Below are 18,663 nucleotides of genomic sequence, written 5' to 3' on the forward strand. Positions count from 1 at the left end.
ATAGCCCATGGGATATTTCCCCCTCCCCCAACCACCATAGGACCACAATAATTCAAATGTTGAAAAACCGGAAGGCAATCCAATCCAAACTCACAGTACAGGAGTTGCACATCACGGACTCATCAATTAGTCTGATAGGCCCATACGACATACGACCTGCTCCCATCGCCACTTGCTCAGGAAAGTAGGCACTTATCATAATTTTGACTGACAGAAAAGGTTCCACCAATATAAAAGAGATGCCACCACATAGCGAGCCGACATATCAACTTGTTTTCAAAACCACATGAGGCATGTCAAAGAAGGAAATCTAAGCATAACAGCACTAAGTCATTTTTACAGTCCAATCAAGTTGCGACATCCCTTATTGGAAAATCAAAATCACATGCCAAAACGAAGCCTAACAGCATGAAATCAAATTACAGTACCATCCAGCCAGGCACAAAGCTTATTGGAAAAATAAATCACAGTCCCAAATTAAGCCTAACTGCAGGAAATCGAACTACTCAAACTCTGGATTGGTTTTTGGATTCAACAACCTGCTTCAAGCGCTGAACCGAACATCACTCGACTGGCCCGTCGCAAGGCCGATTCACAAACGGCAAGACTAGGTTGAAACAACTTGTTTTTTTGTGCCCAGCTACACCGCAATTGCCGCATGTAGGGATTTTCTGAGGTTTCTTCGGAAGGTCAGCCTGCGGGGGCACGTCGTGCTCTTGTGCCCTTTCTCCCTACAAACCGTACAAAACCTTGATCGCGTGTCCTTGACCTCATATCCAGGTTTGTCCCTCGCTTTGGTTGGCCTACCTTTCTGCTTCTTCCTATCAGGCGGCAGGAACGTCGACAGTGAGAGGCTGGAGCCAGCTTCCCCTGAAATAGAACTAAGTCCACACTCGGTGGAGATGAAGATCTGAGAACACATGTCATATAGTTGCGAGGAACCTGCGCCCATATCCTGAGTGGGATTGGCTGGCTCCCCAATTTGAGTTTAGTCCACCAAACTTTTGCCATCCTTACCGCTGCCAAAACAGTCAGCTCTGCCTTGCCTGCAATCAGGATGTCCATTGCTCTATCGAGGGCATCGACATTGCTATCACCAAGCTGCACAAACTCGAGCGTGGTCAGGTGTAGTGATGTATGCCTTTAGGAGGATAACCGCGGAGGCCCTTGATCTTTTTGGTAATGGAGAAGGTGAAGTGGCAAACAGTCGCGGGCATCTACTGTCCACCTCTTCAGGACATGGAATCTGGGTATCTTTCTCACTCCCAAATGAATTAAAACCTGCTTGTAAGGAAGGGGGAGAAAGAACATTACAACCTGAAGATGGAAAACTGGATAAACCTTTGTGAAGAAATTGTTTCTAGCGAAGGCGCTCTAGTAGGTAGGGGTTGGTTAGTAATAACCTTGATAGCATGGCAACAAAGCATCCCCATGTGCTCGAAGAGCCCACATTCGCATGTGTACCTAGCACCGCCATCATGGACACTGACCACATGCATTTTGCCGCACCACTTCTCTCGCTTCTCAGCTTCAACGTGCCGCACGTGGTAGCTGATGCCCCACTCAACACCCTCAACCTCATACTTACCAGAGCGATACAAAGCTAGCCCAAACGTCTCATACATTGTCCAGGTATACACTTTACTTGCATGCTCCTCCAAAGGGTAATTGTATGGGAGAACTATCCCGCCCTGTTAAAATACACAAACAAATTTGTTAGCAAGGATGAAAAACAGAAAATAGATGATTTATCTGGTTGCGGAAAGTTTTTGTTTAACACCCACCAGCCTTGTTCTCTTCTCTTGGAATCCTTCTTCAGCTTCCCAGTCGAACTGCAATTAGCTATATTGCTTCACAAAAAGGTTCATGGGGCATGCAGGCGGGATGTAGCCCTTCAACAAATGGTTTGCACTCTCGCTTTTTTGCGTACTGGTTTGCTTCGCACAGAACTTGCCACTAAAATAAGGCTTCGCTCACTTGTGCCGAACCTCAAAAATTTGGATGAGGAACGTGTTGTTGTGAAGTTTGTATTTGTCCAGCATTTCAGCCAAGCTGCTTCAAACTCGTCCATAGTGAGCATTTCCTTGACCACCTTGTGCAATGCAGCCCTAAAATCATTCCGTTTTGTGTAATGCGGCGGAGGTGCTCCTTCACCTTCATAGCACATGCCACTTGCACCACCGGTGTGTGGTATCCGGCATCATTTGTTGTATAGCCACCTCCATTGCGCGCGCATGATCTGTAGGCAGAAAACGATAAATCAGGGATGTAACTTGTAATCAAAATAGGAGAACCCGCTCCACACACACAGTCGCGATGTGCATTTATTCTTGGTATCAGGTGTGATACAGAGGTGGCAAAAATAGGACATCGGAGGGAAACAAACAACCTGTAAGTATTGTTTTCGGAGGCTAGCCCCGTATCATCCTAATGAACTCGGTAAATACCCATTTGAAACTCTCAATCGTTTCTTCTCTCATCATGACTCCACCCATGATTATACTCTGGAAGTGATTGTTCACCCCCATGAATAGCCCGAAAGGCATGTCGTACAGATTTGTCTTGTAAGTAGTGTCGAACGTTATCACATTCCCGAAATAGTGGTATTGCATCTTACTTCTACCATTAGTCCACAACAGGGTCTTTATCTTGGTTTCTTTAACATACGGAAACTCAGGATCATTTGATCCCAGCTCAGAGAAGGCATTCATAGTCTTCCGCACATCATCATCCGCCTGCTCCTTAATAAGCTTTCCACAGAAAGTTCTAAGGCACCTCTTTGTGAACGAGACGTTCTCCATCCGACCAAACAGGCTTCCAATGATGTTGTAGACCTTCCCCAGGTTAACGTTGTTCTGGCGCAACTATTTCACGAGATCCCTTGTGTACGTGTCAATGTGCCGGTGTGATGGCTAGTGCAGCTTCTCAGCATAGGTCCGGAGCATTTCATGGTTGTTGGAGGCACGATTTTCAGGTACATACCACCCACCATTGGCCTAAGCGACAGAAAATCAATAGCTACTTGCGCTTCCAGCCAACGCGGATGATGGTGTTTCCCAAAGCCGACCCGTTTTGGCGTAAGGACTACACGGCGCAGCTCGAGACTATGGCCGACGTCTCATCGCAGACTCGCGCCGACGGCGGGACCACGCCCCCAGAACTGAATGTCATGCAGGAATCCGACGCGGCACTGCGGCGGCTGGACTTGACGGAGTTGTGCGAGACTATGGCAGGAGTCGCGCACCCGGGGTTTGCGGATGACACATCTCCACCCCCAGAACTGAAGGTCTTGCAGGAAGCCTCGGAGGACTGGACATCAGTCAAGGCCCCCCCTTGATCCAACCGACGAATGTCCGGCGAGGCCGCTCCGACGGTCGAATCCGGCGAGCCTACGGCCGAATCAGGCAAAGTGTTACCGCCCTCGCCCAAAACGGACAGCGCCTCACACGCCTCTGGATCCCTTGCCGCTGAGATCGATCTGCAGCACCGGCGACCGGAGCGATCTTGTTAGATCTATATTTCAACCAAGACCAACTGAAGAGAAGGGGGTTCACTCACCCAGAGTCCAACGCCGCCCTCGTCGTCGCTCCGGGAATCGGCATGAGCAGAGCCAGACGGAAGAGGAAGCAGCCCGGGCATCGGTGCTATTCTCGCGGCTCGGCTTGCTCTTCGCCCACCAAGACGGGAAAGGAATTCGTGCGAGACGCACCCAATGCGACTACCCAACAGGCACCAAATGCGACTAACCACCAGGTCCAGTCCGTACAAAGCTTAACGGGCAGACCACCGGGCCAGCGGAGCAGAAAAACAATGTCCCACTCTACACGCCACGCGTGGCACGTCCCTTCTCCGCATCAGACAAGTACCACGGACCGAGCCAACTGGACGGATGTGAGGCAGTGCATCTGTCTGTATTACACGATGTATCTCCGCTTTACCCCTTTTGCACATCAAACTGCACGCAACACCACGCGACGCGCGGGCGGCCGGATAACTGCGTGCAGATGCCGCTGTTTGCAGGACATCCACTCTCTACACCTTCCATCCATATATACAGGGATTGACTATTTGTCACCCTAGACGAGGAATAGTTATTCTTCACCTTTATTTTAACATCAATGCACTGTAATTTTACGTTCCGTAAATTTTGTCTTATTTTATACGTAAAAAGAGAACGTAAAAAAATGTATAATCGCCGTAAAATTATTTTATGTTACGTAAATTTACAAACATAAAAACAGAGTATAAAACAGACATAAAATGCAAATTTTCTATTCTTATGACCTATATATTTGTTTTCTTACGCCAGATTTTACGTAGTGAATAAATGTGAATGTAACTATATGTATTCCAAATGTAATTTATATCTGAAACGATCGTAAAATTACCTCGGATGAAAAATATATATAGGGCCTAATGAGTTTTTTGAAACTACCTATGACTATTGATAACATTAATAGTATAGGCAATATATAATGTGAAAATTATATCATGGAAAGCGCTTTTTAGGTATAAATTTGAGTGTAACTTGCATGTCATATATTATTGCTTTAACATGTAATCAAAATTAGTCTCGGAAAATTCATTAGGCTCTATATATTACTAAAAAGTAAGACTTAGCTACCTACGACCCACCACAGCGTTTTAACGTCATCAACCGTCGGATCAGGCACTGGAACGACCCAGATCGTTCGGTCATCTCACCCAGCACCGAAAGGTCAACTAGCGCACGTACTCGGGCTGCTGCTCCACAGGTCGAGCTAGGAACCCCCTGATCGCTGGCCAGAAGCCCATATAGGCCCAACAACGTGATTGTTTTTCCACCCGTTCCGTGTGTGTCCCCAGTCCATCCCGATCTTCCTCCAACCGCTAGATTTTTTTCTCTTTGCCCATCTTTCCCAGTACCTGGCCGTCAATTTTTTTCCCCAGTACCCACAATGTGCGAAGATGCGGTCGTTCGCTTTAGCGCCAGCGGCACGTGCTGTCGCGGTAGTACCTTCCGGTTCTGCACCTTTAGTCTGTATCCAGATCCAGGTTCGCCCAAGTATGTTCATCAGTTCATACGTTTAGGAAGTTGATTTCTTCATCATCCACTGTTTGTTGTGGGCTTTCGCATCCACCATCAAAATCATATAGATAAAGCCATAAAGGTTGACGTCTCTCTATGGAGAAACAATTTCCGCCATCATACTACGTCCTACCATTTCTTGATGCCTTACTACATCCTCGCATTGCCCACAGATTATGTTATGATGTGCAGGATATTTTTCTTTCTCCCTTCTTTGTGCTCTCAGACCTCCGGCCGTTCGTCACTAATGCTTTTTTTCTTTTCTTACTGCCTGTAAAGTCATAGTACAAGGCTGTACTTGAATCCAGCAACGGGAACATTTCTCATCAAGTACCATAGTCTTCTTCCTCTTCCCTTGCATGTACTCCCATTTTTGGCTCGCCCTCTCACAATCTATATAAATTTAGTAGTTAATTTCTAAATTGATATCAGTTATTGTTCATGTTTGTGTTTTCTCAATGTTCCCGTTAATAACTTTATATAGGAATAATAGCAGAACCATCTTGATCTCGATGCCGCATGGAGATGCATATTTAGACACATATTTGGTGCTCCTGTTTAGCATAAGTAGAAAAGCACTAGCTCCATTGATGATTAATTTAGGAGGAGACACACCTGTTGTGACTACTACTAGGTTCTAAGCAAATACAACTGCCAATCCTGATATGCCAATGGATCGGTTTTAAGTTCAAATATGCTAACTATTTCAAATATGTGGAATACCAGATCAAAAAAATATGCTAACGGATTGGTTCAAACTTCAAATAAATATGCCCAGTTATTGCTGCCATGTCATTCTAGTTTCAAGGGATTCAAATTTCATCAAATATTTATATTATTCAACTGTTTCACATATATCATAGCTTTTTGTTTAAGATGAACGGGCGCAACAACGCGCGTCTTCATGGTCTAGTATATATGGATAGAGGGATTATTTAACTTGCTTCTTGCTCTTGGCTCTTCAAAGGTCGCCAATGGAAACATATTTAAAGCCACCATAAAGTAAACATTAGTTTGATGGAATGTGGTCCAATAGGTAACTTTTTGATACTTTTGGCCGAGACTCACACGCACACGTCCAAGGTCACTTCCAAACAATCAGCTCATAGCATGATTGATTTGACGACAAACTCACGTACAAAATTAGCAATTAGATCTGTTCCACTGGCAGACGCAAGTATACCATGATGATTACTACTTTATTTCCATAATTCTTGTCGTGGTTTTAGTTTAAATTCTAGTGACAAAACACATAAGTACGCACACACGCATGCATGCGAACACAGGCTGAAGGACCGTGCCACTTCTATCTTTTCCCTTTTTCCTTTCTTTGATCTGAGTCGATTCTGCACCGGATCCACCATGTTGGGATCTGCTTTCGCCCCTATGAATTGCTGTGTGATGTCAATATTACGATTTTACACCTCCAACGAAAAGTACTACTAATATACTACTCCCTCTGCACAGAAATATAAGAGCGTTTAGATTACTAAAATAGTGATCTAAACGTTCTTATATTTGTTTACAGAGAGAGTACATAGTTTTAGCTCATATTAGTATGGGTTAATCTAGTCCGTCGGATGGATAAAATGGATGGTTCATACTAGTCTGATGCACCAGTACAAGAATACCGATGCAGTTTCACTTCCATTTCCTAGCTTTTTCGATAAAGGGAATATATTAATATCGCGAGATACCAATTACACCCAGCCTCTGCACCAACAAAATATCGAAAAAGACATCAAGGATGCACACAGCCAAGAAGAAAATAGAAAAAAAAAGAAAAAGAAAACAAAGACCCCGTCGCGATGATGAAAAACTCGCAACAGCAGCATTCTAACCACCATCGAAGACAACACCTGGACTACAAAAGTGATTCTTCAAAAGCAACGCCTCCAAAAAGGAAACAATGCACAAACGTTGTCGTCGCCGATCGAAGATCCTGAGTTTTCACCCTGAAAAAGTCCAAGTTTTCAAAACAGTCCCTACAACAAGGTCATTGCCAAGTACAACCAACGAAGGCAGACTTTGGGTTTCCATTTTCCTAGCTAGCACACCGCCACCATGAACTGGACATCGCTGGCTGCGATCAACTCGTCCTCTCACCTGGCTTGCTTCCTGTGTTGGATTAATTATGCATCTATGAGATGCCATTAGCAGAATCTAATTGCACCTAGATCACCTCACAACATGAACAGAGAAGGGTTTAGGGTTTCTTTACATGTCACGGGAGTGGACATGATCGCCTGCTCGGTGCAGGCGTGATGCAGGGGTGATGTAGTCGAAGTAGATGTTCTCCTCGACGTCCTGATTCCTTCAGGACGCCACCGGGACTGGCCGGGGACGGCGGCGGCGGCTGGCTTTGGTCTTCCCGTCGCTGCAGCGCTCCCCCTGATCGGATGGGGTCAGAATATCGGGAGGAGAGAAAACCGTACGTGAATTGTGATCGCGCAGGTGGCCAGCTCTCTCCTGTATCCTTTTATATGGCGCTGGCGACAGGGGACCCAAAACCTGAGTTGGTTTTTGGGCGCCCCCGATCAGGGCGCATTAGTTCTGATCGAGGCTCACGTACATTGGTACGTGGACCCCTTCACTTATCGTTATCCCTTCTTTCCATTTTTTTTCCGGTTAGACTAATAGATCTAATCTGGCATGTTAAGCCGTCAGATCAAACCAACATTCTCCCCCTTGATCGTTAGGCTTAACTTCATTCGCCCATTCTACATAGGAATGATGTACCAAAGTGAGGTGTTACAACAGCTCGAAACGCCATAGAACCTCAACACTTATTGTGCACCCGCCTATTTCGAAATGGAAAACATTTTGCTAATTGGGGAGTGGTTTATTTTAATGGTCCTCTTATTCCAGAATCATCAGGCCTCCAGTAGTCCCATGCCGGCAACATGCTCACGAAAAATACTGGGTGGTAAGCCTTTTGTTAGCGGATCCGCAAGCATATGCTTCGTTCTTATATGTTTAACATCAACTGTTTGATCCTGGATTCTATCTTTCACAACACGATACTTTATGTCAATGTGTCTGGCAGCATTACTTGACCTGTTGTTACTCGTATAGAAAACTGCTGGTTCATTATCACAGTGCAATAAAATTGGTTTAGATATGCTGTCAACCACTTTAAGTCCGGGTATAAAATTCTTTAGCCATACAGCCTGCCCGGTGGCCTCATAACATGCTACAAATTCTGCTTGCATCGTAGATCCAGCAGTTAACGTTTGTTTGGAGCTTTTCCACGATATAGCTCCTCCCGCGAGTGTGAATATATAACCTGACGTGGATCTCATACTATCCACACACCCGGCAAAATCAGAGTCTGAATAACCAACAATTTCTAGGTTGTTAGTTCTTTTATATGTAAGCATGAAATCCTTAGTTCCTTGCATATAACGCAAGACTTTCTTTGCGGCCTTCCAGTGGTCCGGTCCTGGATTTGATTGGTATCTGCCAAGCACCCCGGTTACAAAACATAAGTCTGGGCGTGTACATACTTGAGCATACATGATGCTTCCAACAGCTGAAGCATAAGGAACCGACTTCATCTGATCAGTTTCACATTGGTTCCTCGGACATTGAAATGTCCCAAACTTATCGCTCTTAACTATAGGAGCAGGTGAGGGTGAGCACTTATGCATATTGAATTTTTTCAGTACTCTCTCAAAGTATGCCTTTTGAGATAGTCCTAACGTTCCTCTGGACCTATCTCGATGAATCTCGATGCCGAGGACATACGAGGCATCACCAAGATCTTTCATATCAAAACTGGATGACAGAAAATTCTTGGTCTCATGCAGCATATCCTTATCGCTACATGCCAACAATATGTCATCAACGTATAGGACTAAAAATGTGAACCTAATGCCTTTAAACTTAACGTATATGCAGTTGTCCACAACATTTTCGGCGAAACCAAAAGTTTTGATAATTTTATCAAACTTGAGGTACCACTCTCTTGAAGCTTGCTTCAAGCCATAAATTGATTTCTTTAGACGACATGCTAAATGTTCCTTTCCTTCCACAACAAAGCCTTCTGGCTGAGCCATGTAAACGTCTTCTTTTAAGTCACCATTTAGAAATGTCGTTTTAACATCCATTTGATGTAGTTCTAGGTCGTAATGAGCTACTAATGCCATTATGATTCTGAAAGAATCCTTGGTTGACACAGGAGAGAAGGTTTGCTTATAATCAATGCCTTCTCTCTGTGTATACCCTTTTGCCACTAGCCTTGCCTTGAACCGTTCGACATTCCCTTTGGAATCATACTTGGTTTTGTAGACCCACTTGCAGCCTACTTTCTTAGCTCCATCGAGAACTTCTACTAAGTCCCATACGTCGTTTGAGCCCATAGATTTCAACTCGTCTTCCATGGCAACCAACCGTTTGGACGAATTTTCGCTTTTAATGGCTTCCTTATATGAGGTTGGATCCTCCACCTTTCCCATATCATTCATGTCCTCCATCAAAAAAGTGATATAATCATCTGATATGGCTTTCTTCCTCTCACGCCGTGGTCTACCCATGGGCGGAGGTGGTGGTGGAACATCATCATTTTCATTATTTTCTCGGAGATCCTCATTATTAGTTTCTGGATCACCATTCGACTGAGAGACTGAACCGTGAGATTCAGGATCATCAGATGTCACATTTCTTCGTATTGGAAAAACAATCTCTTGGATAGTCGGGGATGGTACACAAACCCGTTTCTCCTCAAGATCGATCTCCCTTAAATTTGTGACCTCATTATCCTCAAAAAATACCGCTTGTCTAGTCTCCACAAACTTGGTGGTGTGACTTGGACAATAAAAACGATATCCCTTTCCCCTATGAGGGTATCCAACGAAGAAACAGCTAACTGTTTTTGGATCCAATTTCTTAAGTTGTGGATTGAAAACTTTAGCTTCAGCAGGGCAACCCCAAACCCGTAAGTAATTCAAGCTCGGTTTCTTTCCCGCCCACATCTCGTAAGGTGTGTTCGGTGCTGACTTAGTTGGAGCAAGATTTAGTATGTGTGCAGCTGTCTTTAATGCCTCTATCCAAAGGCTTACTGGTAAACTCGAGTGACTAAGCATGCTTCGCACCATATCCATAAGGGTGCGGTTGCGGCGCTCGGCCACACCATTTTGTTGCAGTTCACCAGGCATTGAGTACTGAGCAATGATTCCATTTTCACATAAGAACTTGGCAAAAGGTCCAGGAATCTGCCTATAAGGAGCATGCCTACCATAATACTCTCCCCCGCGATCAGATCGTACAACTTTGATTTTTGCGTTCAGTTGATTTTCAACCTCCGCTTTATAGACTTTGAATTTCTCCAAAGCTTCCGATCGGTCACGTATGGGATAAATATACCCATAGCGGGAAAAGTCGTCTGTGAATGTAATGAACGAATCAAAACCATCTACAGACTTAACATTAAGGGGTCCACATATGTCGGTGTGAATTAATTCTAAAACCCCTGTGGCTCTTACTGCTCCTTTCTTAATTGTTTTTACAAATTTTCCTTTGATGCAGTCGACACATTTGTCTGCATCTGAGAAGTCTAATGGGAGGAGTATTTCATTTTTAACTAAACGTTCCATTCTCCCCCTCTAAATGTGGCCCAAACGACAATGCCACAATTTCGAAGAATTACTAACTCCTTTCCATTTCTTCTCAACATTAATTTCATCACTCACATGCATAACTGAATCATTATTAAGAGATAACACGTATAGTTGGCCTCATCTAACACCGATGCCTACATTCTTATTACATTTGATCAAAGCAAATTGTTTCTTGCCAAAATGGCACTCATACATATCATCATCTAAACGAGAAACTGAAATCAAATTCCTACTTAAGGTAGGCACATAAATAACATTATTCAATCTAAGAGTGTGGCCAGTGTGTAGCTCCAACGTGAGAGATCCCACAGCTTCAACATCGGCCTCAACTCTGTTCGCAACCTTAAGCTTTCTTGTTCCTCCACTTATGGTTTGGATCGTATCGAATCCCTGCATAGAGTTAGTAACGTGAGTGGTTGCCCCTAATCAATCCACCATGACTTTATTGAAAAATCAACATAAAGAGATTCATCTACAAAAGTAATTTCATCAATACCTCTTTTGTTCATCCATTTTAGAAAGCCTGGGCAGTCCCTTTGATAGTGTCCCTCTTATTTGCAGAAGTTACAAGCATTTTCTCCAGCACTGGAGCTGCTAGGAGCAGAAGAAGAACCACCGGCTTCTTTACCCTTGAATGCCTTAGGGTTGAATGGCTTAGTGCCTTCTTTCTTGACTTGCCTTTTCTGAGGCTTAGGGAAACCTTGTCCGTCATGCTTTCCCTTGTTAGAGCCAACATGAAAGACATGGTCTTTCTTCTGCCTCATGATCCTTTCTTCCTCCTGGACGATCCTTGCGGTCATCTCAGAGAGTGGCCATTTTTCCTTTAGAGAGTTATAGTTGACCTTAAATTGTTCAAACTCTTCAGGAAGAGACTCAAGAATAATTATGACAAGAAGGGCTTCACTTAAAGAACACTCCAAAGCCTTAAGCTTGGTGAAAGCATTTACCACCCTCAATATGTGCTGCCTAACATTTCCGTCAATAGTGTATTTCTGAAAAAGTTTAGCAAAAAGCTCATGAGCATACACTTTGTCGGATCCTTTAAATTGCTCCTCCATTTCAGTGAGGAAATCTTTAGCAGTATCTTTCTTAGGGAGTGCTTCAGAAATGTCCAGCGATATTGTCGCTTTCATGATGAGAAGCGCAATATGGTTGGACTTATTCCACTTTTCCATCTTAACATCATACTACTTCTTGAGTTCTGCATACCCTGTGACACCTGCCACAGGTGCCACAGGTTTTTCTTCCCTCAAGGCATAGTCAAATTCATTACAACCCAAACATAATTCGACTTGGGACTTCCAACGAGGGAAGTTATTCCCCATAAGTGGTTCGATCGTGTCGGACCGGAATGGAGCGGAAGCTGAAATCAACATAAAAGTTCATAAGTAAACTTGCATGATTATAAATTTACGTTGGTAAATAAACAAACATGCCAAGTATTTAATTTCAACTCCATGTCAAAACACCGTTGGGCAGAAAAAAACATGGAATTAAAATATCATAGGGGATGACTCATAATAATAAAACAACGTTGGTCCGAATTAAAATTAGAGTCATTTCATGCTCAATTTAAACATCAACATAAAAAAATATTATCATTATTTGATGTATAAAAAAGGTTCATCATCCAAAAACACATAATAAATCCTGAATAAAATATCTCGTTGGTTCAATTTTACCCAGAATAATAATGTGTTCATTATATTTTTATGCATTTTATGTTTTAAACAGTGCAAAAACATAATAACTATTAACTTTAACGCACCGGAAAAACAGAAAATGGCGACACTGATTTTGGCCCAAGAACCCCACGGCTGTCCGAAATGCAGCTCAGTCCAGTAGCGTTTTTTTTGCTGGACTGAAACAACCTGGGCTGAAGCCCGCGGCCGGATATGGCCCGTTAAACCCCCGACGGCCCAGCTGGGAGCCGCGCGTCACTTACAGCCATTCGATTGAATCGGACGGTCCGTATCGCTCCCGATCGGAACAAAACAGCCGCCCGATCCAGAACCCTAGCTTAGTTCCCCCGACCCCCCCGCATCTCAAGCTCGTGAAGAGAGCGGCGGCACTACGGCGGCTCGAGGCGCGCCGACCATGGTGGCGCGGCGGCTGCGCTCGCCGGAGGAGCGTGCAGCAGGATGAATCCCGCACGCTCCCCCGTCGAACGTTGCCCCGGCGTCCGTGCAGATGGCACATCAAGGAGGGAGGAGGGACGCCGGCCACCGCGGCATGAGGAGCAACGGCGACTTGCTCAGCGTCGGCCAAGCCAAGGGCGCATCCATTCGTGCGGAGGTGGCGGCGGCTCAACTGCGTTCCGCGCGTCGTCCCGAGGACGGCGGCGTCGCGGCGTCTTCGCCCTCGCGCAACGGTGGGCGCTGCGCGGGCCCTGAAGGGAACAGGCGAGTACGCGGCACATTAGGTGAGGATTTCATCTCATTCTCCCCAAAAATCGTATTCATCAAAGCTTAATTGGTGAAAAAAACATGCCTAATTGAAAAATTAGGGCTCTACCGAAATTGGGGATTTTTTCTAGGGTTCTTGATGTGGGGATTCTACTGTTTGTATAGTGTTCAGACCTCTGCCTTCTAATGTGCTTAGCAAAAAAAAACCAGTACTTAAACATGATTTATTCTTATCCGTGACAGAACCATGAGCATTAAGGGTATCACATAATTATTTGCAGATGGCAATTGGCATGAACAACAAACAGTAGCATGAGCATCAGGCTAAAACTTTAAATCTTGATCATAAAAAACCCTAATCCTGACTTGATCTAAACTTGATGTTGATCTACAGATCAATAATATAGGGACCTAATGCAATCAGAATTGGCGACTGATACCATTGTTGGATTAATTATGCATCTATGAGATGCCATTAGCAGAATCTAATTGCACCTAGATCACCTCACAACATGAACAGAGAAGGGTTTAGGGTTTCTTTACATGTCACGGGAGTGGACATGATCGCCTGCTCGGTGCAGGTGTGATGCAGGGGTGATGTAGTCGAAGTAGATGTTCTCCTCGACGTCCTGATTCCTTCAGGACGCCACCGGGACTGGCCGGGGACGGCGGCGGCGGCTGGCTTTGGTCTTCCCGTCGCTGCAGCGCTCCCCCTGATCGGGTGGGGTGAGAATATCGGGAGGAGAGAAAACCGTACGTGAATTGTGATCGCGCAGGTGGCCAGCTCTCTCCTGTATCCTTTTATATGGCGCTGGCGACAGGGGACCCAAAACCTGAGTTGGTTTTTGGGCGCCCCCGGTCAGGGCGCATTAGTTCTGATCGAGGCTCACGTACGTTGGTACGTGGACCCCTTCACTTATCGTTATCCCTTCTTTCCATTTTTTTTTCGGTTAGACTAATAGATCTAATCTGGCATGTTAAGCCGTCAGATCAAACCAACATCCTGCTCCCCTTAGGTTCAAGTTAGTTCATGAACGGGACGACTCACCACTTCACCTCTTCTTGCCAAAACGGCAAGACAAGTTAACGGGAGTTGTGCCCGAACCATGGTGGGGATTCCATGGATGATGAGTTGATGATGGAACAGCCCAGAGACGACGATCCAAGCACATATTCGATGCCTACCCAACTTTATGTTTAACCGGGCTGTGTTTTGCACGGGCAGTAGTAAACTTGGAAACGACAACCCAGTCAGGCCATAATTCCTGCTTCAATAACACTTCGTCCTTCATTGTTGGCTGCACGCCTCTTTACATCAAAATATAGCTGCTTCCTGGGTCGCAGCTTGCCCTACTTAGCCATGTCCAATACTCCCTCCCTTGCTAAATATAAGTCCCTTTTAAAGATTTTAATATGAACAACATACATATGTATATAGACTTATTTTAGAGTGTAGATTCACTCACTTTGCTTCGTATGTAGTCCATATTAAAAACTCTAAAAAGACTTATATTTAGGAAGGAAAGGAGTAGATGTTATAATAAGGGGCGTAGCTACGTACAGCTACCCGGTGTCACTGGCACCGGGTCCAATCTACACTTGCTTAAGATAATCCATTGATTTAGTGTGTAGGTCATTGATTTTTGGATGTGTTCTTCTATGTGGACACCAGGTAATCTTCAGTCTGGGTCCGCTCCTGGTTATAATGGCGAACCAACCTGTGGTCCGATGGTTAGAGGGATAGTGGTATCCCCAGCCCACCAGTGTTCAAGTCCTAGTACTCGCATTATTCCTGGATATATTTTAGGATTTTCGGCAATGCGCTTTCAGTGAGAGGGGACATTTCCGTCGACGACGAGGCGCCTACGGCGACTTCGTAAATCTCAAGATGATATGTTGGCTCAGTCTCTCGGAGGTGCTCATAGGGATAGGGTATGCGTATGTGCGTTCATAGTGGTGAGTGTATGCGCGTATGTACGAGCGCTTGCGTCGCTACTGTGTTCAAAAAAAGAAAATGATATAGTGCAAAAATAACTAACTTTTCATTCCCGAGGTCTAAAAATCCATTCTTTAATACATGATGTAGATGCAAAAAAAAAAATACATCTCCACCTCCAAGAGATGTAAAATACAACGTCTGGAGATCCAAATTTACATCTCTACCTCCAGGAGATGTAAAACTGGCGGCCGCGCGCCAACCATCCAACCACCTTAAATTCACTTCCACCCGCCCGCCCGCCTCCTCACCACGCGATTTCTGCCCGGAAACGCCGTCGCCACCCAACGATTTGAGTCCCCCGCCGCTGACCGCCCGCCTTCGCCGCCGGTGATTTTGTGCCTGGATATGCCACCGCCGCCACGTCTGTCAGTCCATCCCCAATCCCACCGCAACCCTGCGGCCTATACCCCTCCGCCAGCCCCCTAGCCGCTGACGACCCGTCGATTTTAGTCTGCCCCCCAATAACCACGCAGCCGATTCAGAAATTCGACGGAGCTCCGGCAGCCGTAATGGCCGTAGCGGCTCACGGTAGCCTTCCCTGGTAGCTGTTACCTGCCGCCGAAACTAGTAGCGCAGCCGCACGACCACCGCAACACACCGAGCCGGCAGTTTCTCGGTTGTTGCCTCCGTTGTTGCGTCTCCGCGAGCGGAGTCGTCCGGCAGCCGCGCGGCTGTCCACAGGCTGTTGAAGCAGCCACCGACCACCCCAGACCCTTTGTGTTGCCCAACAATGCTCTGACCGCCGCCCGCCGATTTCTTCTTGCTCGCACACAACGTGTTCGCTAAAATATTTGTTATTGGAGTTGCACTTTTACATCACCAATATACATTATCTGTTGGAGTTGCCTTTTTTTTATATGTAAAGTGTGTTTTTTGAAGATGTAAATTTTTACAACTTTTGATTTACATATTCAAATTTATATCACTATTGGTATAGTAGGAGCATCTCATTTTTTTGCCCGCAAAAAAAAATGCTCCTACTATACCAATAGTACGTTTTGGAGTAGTGCGTGCATGCGTCTACAAACAAATTTTGCCATCTGTTCTGACTATGAATCAAAAAAGTTCTGAAGCTCACGGCAAGTCAATGATGATTTACCGATCATGCGTGTAACTGACAAAAAGGATTGGGTTGAAAGAAGATTGTAGAAATAAGTTTTATTATTTTTTGAATGAAAGGGATTTTACCCTCGATTTCATTAACCAAACCATAGATCCTTTTTGTAACTACAGCCATAACGCAAAACACCACCTCTAGGAAGCCGAAAACAAGACCAGCTAGTTCGTCCACCATTTTACAGAGAGCATCTCATTGTACATACGTACGTGAAGTGAAGTTCTGCCAGTGTACGTCGAATCTTCGATCACGTTCGTCTACACCGTAATCACAGATCGGCGTAGCATCTGAACCTTGATCGACTGAAAGCTGAGGCCGTGAAGAAGTCAATTCGTGCATGCAGGTATCGGTGAACAAAACAGAAGAGCGATTGGAGGGTAGCGCGCCTCCTCCCTAGTTTCTAGTTTTATTAAATGTTTTTATTTATTTATAAAGTCGGGCGTATGCTTTTTATCTAAAAAAAGAAGTAGACTCGTGACTCTCGCTGGCCTTTGTGGCCGGCATTAATTATTAATTAACTTTTTTTATTTTCAAAATATTTACGGTATTTTTTTTCGCGACCTTAAAAATTTGTCGAACCAATGTTGGGCGCAAGCGTCGAGCCAAACGTGAAAACAAACATGGGTGTCCGCCAGGCCGATCCAAACAGACAAAACACGGATAAAATCATGATCTCTTGGGGTCAACCGGTTGGAGTTGCTTTAAGCACTGCAGCACCGTCTCCGTGTGGCGGGCAGTGTTGGCGTGGTGGACTTGCCACCTGTCCCGCCAACATGGTGTGTTGCCCTCGAGCATGGTGTGTTGTGCTCGAGCCCAATGTACACAACGCAGAAGGAGAAGACATTGCTCAGTGAGGAACCTGCACCTCCTCCATCTGCAGGGTCAGGTGCACCAAGCACCGCTGCTAGGGTGACATTGTTTGTGCTCTTCCTCCTGTCTGAACTTTGATCTTAAAATTAATGTAGTACTGTTAACTGTGTGGTAGTGCACTGTTAAACTGCGTGGCAATTGTGTGGTAGTGTTAATTGTGTTGCTTCTTTATATGTGTTGTCTTGCTCTGAAGTGTGTTGCATTTGGATGGTAAGCTTGGATTTAAAAAGGGTGAGCAGAACGACACAATGCACGCAACTAAAAGGGATGTATCTGCTATTCAAATTACCAAACAACATGCATGAACTACTCACTGATGCAATGCAGGCTGCCAAACTACATGCAGAATACGATTTGTGTCATGTATTTACTCATACAGCCAGACCCAACTGTGTTAAAGATACAAAGAGGCAAAAAAAGACGGAGCCTACCAAAAGCGTCCCTGGTGCGATTGACGGAATGATATACATGTTGGTCGGTCCAAGTACTTTTTTGGTGTTTTTGACCGAGACCCACACGCACATACTGAGATAGGATGATTGATTTTCCGACAAACTTCCGTACGAAATTAGCAATTGGATCTATTTCACCGGCGGGCGCAAGTATACCCAGTAGCCAGCGAACTTTTTCTGCTGCGAAAAACATCAGGCTAAAGGACCGTGTCGCCTTTATCTTTTTCCTTCCTTTGATTTGATCTCAGTTAAACATCAGGCTAAACGAGAGTTGTGCCTGAACCATGGCAGGGATTCCATATAGATGATGCAAGTGATGCAAGTGCAACAGGAAGAGATCCCCCATGGATCTCTACAGCGGCCTCCCGCAGAACCTCGTCGATCGTTTTGCATGCCCGTCTCCTCCACGACAGCCTCACGCTCTTTTTGCCGCATCTCCATTTCCGCCCTCCGAAAAAGTTTTTTTACCGGAGCCGGGATGTACCGGTGCTTGATCCATCGTTCACTCTTGTCATCGAGATCCGTGGTGTCTTTCCGCGTATAACTCGTGAAATGCAGATGCAGCACCACATTCAGCACCACATGCGCTCTCTCTCCACATGTACTCATTGCAAAAGCACCTAGTTCATGTATCTTAAATAATCTTATTTCACTCATTTCTGATCTTTGATTTTATTGATTTCATGTATTCCATATATATTAAATAACCAGTTTCACATGTGTGGACACATTCCATTTGACTTCATGCTCTTAGATTTCAGTGAGTTTCACATTTCACTAGTTTTAGAAAAACCTTTCAGTCAGTTTCACATTTCACTAGATTTAGGAAACACATTACACCCGTTTACAAAAGATAGATTTCACTCATTTTAGAAATGACATTTCACTATATTTAACGTATTTCACACCAAAAATATGTGTCATGTGTATGGAAAACAAATTTCACTCATTAAAGAAAATTATTTCACACGGTTGAGAAAACATGCTTCACTCAGTTGAGAAAACATATTTCGAAATTGATTTCACTCAATGAAAAAAAACTAATTTCAATTATTTCAAAAAACCTATTTTACTAGTTTTAGAAAACCTTTCAGTCAGTTTCACATTTCACAGATTCTCAAAACACATTACACC

At 44.7% G+C, this 18,663-nt stretch overlaps 1 long non-coding RNA gene across 1 annotated transcript; it reads right to left on the reverse strand.

The window, feature by feature from the left end:
* Positions 1-326: 326 nt before the first annotated feature.
* LOC119280927 lies at positions 327-3,702 on the reverse strand. The gene is made up of 4 exons (XR_005138222.1): positions 3,559-3,702; positions 1,785-3,478; positions 1,404-1,691; positions 327-1,281 (listed from the first exon to the last, which is right to left on the reverse strand). It is a non-coding gene; the product is annotated as an uncharacterized LOC119280927 (long non-coding RNA).
* Positions 3,703-18,663: the final 14,961 nt, after the last annotated feature.

Source organism: Triticum dicoccoides, chromosome 3B (assembly GCF_002162155.2).
Source record: "Triticum dicoccoides isolate Atlit2015 ecotype Zavitan chromosome 3B, WEW_v2.0, whole genome shotgun sequence".
Classification (NCBI taxonomy): Eukaryota; Viridiplantae; Streptophyta; class Magnoliopsida; order Poales; family Poaceae; genus Triticum; species Triticum dicoccoides.